General features: G+C 30.3%; 1 long non-coding RNA gene across 1 annotated transcript; it reads right to left on the reverse strand.

Moving 5' to 3' along the window:
- Window positions 1-1,185: 1,185 nt before the first annotated feature.
- LOC131005463 (uncharacterized) lies at window positions 1,186-2,368 on the reverse strand. The gene is made up of 2 exons (XR_009095262.1): window positions 2,262-2,368; window positions 1,186-1,498 (listed from the first exon to the last, which is right to left on the reverse strand). It is a non-coding gene; the product is annotated as an uncharacterized LOC131005463 (long non-coding RNA).
- Between the last annotated feature and the right edge of the window lie 2,492 nt (window positions 2,369-4,860).

The raw sequence follows: 4,860 nt of genomic DNA on the forward strand, positions 1-4,860 counted from the left end.
CATTGCAATCCACGAAACAAGTCGAGAATGTGTATGGTTGAGAAATGTGACGAGTCATATCCAAGAGTCGTGCGTGTTAACTTCATCAAAGGCCAAACCAACTATTTTATATGAAGACAATGTTGCTTGCATCGCACAACTCAAGGAAGGATACATCAAAGGCGATAGGACGAAGCATATTTCTCCCAAGCTCTTCTACACACACGACCTTCAAAAGGATGGCGATATCGACGTTCAACAAATTCGCTCAAGTGATAATCTGGCGGACTTATTCACCTAAGGCATTACCAACATCGATATTCAAAAAGTTGGTACACAAGATCGGCATGCGTCGACTCAAAGATATTCAATGATCTCAAGTTCAGGGGAAGCAGTTGTACTCTTTTTCCTTCGACTAGGTTTTGTCCCATTGGGTTTTCCTAGCAAGGTTTTAATGAGGCAACATTTTTGTTTTAGGGATTGGTCAATCAAGGGGAAGTGTTGTAAATATATCTTCAAGATATATCTTATGTGTGTTGACCAAGAAATCTTCCTAAAACCCTAGCTTCCTACTTGTATAAATAGAGACCTTTGGCCCTCATATTGAATACGCTGAATACAGATTCTCTTCTCTATTCTCTCGTTTCTCTCTAGTTTATAACAACTACAATATTGTTTTTTTTTTTTAGTAAACTTTATTGTATTTTTAAATAAAGGAATGTAGCGAAAAAAATTGGGTTTAGGTTAAAAATTATACTTAATGATAGTGATTGACCAGAAGCCCAAAATGGGTACATGATACATCAATATTATTTCTATGGTTGGGCCGCGTCTCACTATTTAATACTTATTCCTTATTCACTAACATCACAATCATTCATTTGAAATTTGGATAAATGATCTTTTGCGTAATTTATTTCAAGAGTATAAAAACTAACATTACAAAATATTTTTTCTTAAAATTAAATATTATACTTAACAAAATATAAATAACATGATAATAGCACCTAATTTTCTAAATTATAAAATTCCTTCTACATGTGATCGACTAATATTATTGTATTTTTATTTTGTTGTAATTTTATGCTATTGTGTTTCTATATTGTAATTTATGTTTTCATATTTTTTAAAAAAATTTATAGTATAATGTTTTTTAATTTTTGTACATATTTATGCAAATTTAAAAATTTTGATATCATCATGATATTTAAAAAATTAATTTTGAAACTGATTTAACAAATAATAAGATAAATAGGAGTAACAATTATACTAAAAAAAACAAAACATAAAACAATACAAGAAATCAGAAAATTGAAGAAATAAATAGAGAAAGAAGAAAAGAAAAAGTGAAGTAGCCGGTAAACATTACCCGCTACATTGGCCGAGTACTGTTCACACCACTCCAAAAATTAGCGGTAGTGGAGGAATGGTTGAAGAAGGGTATCACTGCATTCAAGTGGCGACCGCTATTTTTACCGAGCCCTTTGGAGATGCTGTAATGATATAGAGTGATTAGTACCTTTCTCCTTTATTTACGTTGCTTGGCACCTTCCCCCGCCGTCTTGGATTAAAGTTAATACTGATGGCTCGGTACGGGAAGGGAGGATTCATGCGGGGGGCGTCTTTAGGAATGCCTTCAACGACGTTCTTGGTTGTTATCATTTTTCAGGCGGCCATGGGGTTGCGTTCGAAGCAGAGCTTTTAGCTATTATTATTGCGATTGAATCTGCACATCGCGCAAAATGGGAGAGAGTTTGGTTTGAGTCGGATTCTTCTTACGTGGTTCAGCTTCTTCAGTCGCTATCTGAGACGGTTCCTTGGAGATTCAAGCCTCGGTGGCAGCTTGCTCTCTCCAAACTCCATACTTTCACGTGGCGCATTTCTCACATTTTTCGCGAAGGCAACAGATCGGCGGATTTTTTGGCTTCTCAAGCTTCGGAGGAGGGTTTTTGGCCTAATGCCATTGCTGGTCTAAATGATTTTGTCAAGGAGGATGTTTCTATTCCCTATTTTACTCGTTTCGCTTAATTTTTTGGTTTTTTTCTCTTGGTTCTGGATCGGTTGTGAGCCGGGAGGCCTAAGGGTAATGGTTCGGCCGGAATCCTTGAGACCTCCTAACTAAGCTCTGTCAACCTTGGTCCTTGACGAGTACTCTTTTTCCTCAGCCGTTACGAGGTTTTAACGAGGCTCGGCCCTTAGTCTGCAGCTTTGTGCTTTCAAGGATTTTTGGTTCTCCGTTGTTAAGTTTCTTTTCTTTTAATAAAATCTTATTTCAGCAGTACATGAGACTAAACATCTCGAGTTCTAGTTCAATGTGATGTGGGTAGGACAGAGCCAAGTCCCGAGCCCGACTCAGCGGTTGCTGATACATATATATATATTTTTTTGATACATATATATATTTTTTGAATCTTATATAATATATAAAAAAACAGTTTAACGGCTATTTTTTCCCATCAAATTTTAAAAATCAGTTTTTTTTTAACTGCTTCCTATTTTTCAACAAGTATGCAAAAATTGCGTTCCACTCATTTTTCTTTATACTCCACCTTTTTCTTTTATGTTTTGATTTATTTTATTTTCTACATCTTTCTAATTAGTTGTTAACATTCTTTTTATACTTTTTATAAAGCGTAATGATAATTAAAGTTATTAAATTAAAAAAATCAATAATAAAAATTAGCATTAGGCATTATTATCATCGAGTAGTATATGCGTCATAATAAATAAATAAGTATTTTCATACACAAACATATATATAAAATTGTAAAATTTTAACTAAGAGATAAAGTAAAATATTTTAACTTTTAATTTATTTCATAACTTAATCGTTTTAACTTTATTTTTCATGATTTTTATACTATATTAAATTTAAAATGAGCATATTTTTTAAAAAATAAAATAATGAGAATTATTATTATATTTCAGTTATAGTTTGTACTTTTTCAACTTTTTATGAATAAAATAATAATTTTGTCATTCTAAATTTATTCTTAAATATAAAATATACGTTTGGCCGTCCATTTTCAAAATCCTAATTCTATTCCTGAATGTGGGCCTTTAAAAATTTACGCTTATCCAATAAAAAAAAGTAGCTTAATGTGACTATGTTGGTCTAATCATAATATAATTAATGTCATTAAATGAAAATCCACATAAACAAATGTTACGAATAATATTAATATATCATGAAACGCATTTCATATGTTATGGTTTTATAGGGAGCCTGTTTTTTGTTTTATTTATTTATTTATTTCTATTAAAGGGAACCAGTTTTTTATACAGCGAGAATAGTGTTACTACTTACTAGTGTATAAATTTATTCAGCAATTTCTTTATTTAGTCGTACCAAGAAAATCAACATATATTTATTATGTAAATGAAAGAAAAGAGAAAAGATGGGCTATCTTATCCATTCTCGATATTAATGAAAAGAAACAATTAATACTCCGTAATGGTTGATTGGTTTAATAAATACAAATTGCCCATTAGCCCACCTTTTTTTTTTTGAGGAAAAAACTCAACTTATATTTCACTTCAAATCGATTTCTACAATATCAAAAATTCAAGATAAGAAATTCGACTTTCAAATCATTATAATCGAAGAACTCAAAGTAAAATTCGCAAGCGCATGAGTCGTAATACTCCGTAATAGTTAATTGGTTTAATAAATCTAAATTGTCCACTAACCCATTTTCACCTAACTAAAATATATTTGCACGAGTGTGCTTGTGTTAGTGAAGTGATAAATTGATTAATATATAAAATTAAAGATTTTGAAGTTGAATTCATCATGATGCAAATTTTAAATTTATTTATTTAATATTACTAATCTATAAAGAAAAGGACTGCATGCATTGTACCAACATACTAAAATAGATTTAATTTAACAATGCAAAACGATGATGTTAAACCTTTTGTCTCTTCTTGATATTAATGGCCGAGAAGCAATCACACGGCATTCTTTATCTTTTATTTTTTTTTCGAAAATAAGTAACAAATCTTATTTTAATATCCGCCTGATAAAGTCAAAGATTCTTTATTCTTTTCATTTAAATAATCACATCTATAATTCTTTTTCTTTTCCTTTGTGTACAAATTCAATATGTTTACCAAAATTAGTAATCAATTTAATTATTAATTTTTACATGTACACATTATTGAAAATGAAAATAAAAGATTGGGTTTCTTTTTTCTTTTTTTTTGGGTGGGGTGTGTGTTCAATTAAAGTGACGTTTTTTTGCTTCATTGTTCATTTAACTTATAAATATTCTATCTGAATATCTGATGCAATTATGGAGTACAGCTTAAAAAAATCCTATCCCTTTTTTGGATAAAATTTCCATCCGATTTTAATTAACTAATGATGATCAAAATAACACTACGAAAAAATTTTATAGTACTATGAAAATTAAGTTAAATAACAATGTTTGTGCAGCGTACTGTTTTAAGCCAATAATTTATTGAATATCAAATTGGTCACGTCACGCCTCTATCATTAAATCACTATTCATAGTCAAGTGGAATACATAATTAAGATGGTAATTAAACGAGTCATGTGTTAAATATACACGTTTATTAAACGAGTCAAGTGTTAAATATACAAGTCTTCATCCATAAAGAAAAATCTTACAAAATCATCACATTCAATTTTTCCTTTATTCCACTTAGTGATGATTATCCACAAGGCTAGCTCCCAGGTTCAAGTAAAAATTACTCGATTAAATAAGAGATGATAACTATTTTCAGCTATTTGATCATTAAGATTTACGGTGAATGCATTATTTTAGTGGATAAATATAGTATTGAGTTTGAATCCCGAATGAAGTGAAAATTTTATTTTTTTTCGAGTGTAGTAAACTTAGCAGCGAATGTTAATAT

Source organism: Salvia miltiorrhiza, chromosome 1 (genome assembly GCF_028751815.1).
Source record: "Salvia miltiorrhiza cultivar Shanhuang (shh) chromosome 1, IMPLAD_Smil_shh, whole genome shotgun sequence".
Classification (NCBI taxonomy): domain Eukaryota; kingdom Viridiplantae; phylum Streptophyta; class Magnoliopsida; order Lamiales; family Lamiaceae; genus Salvia; species Salvia miltiorrhiza.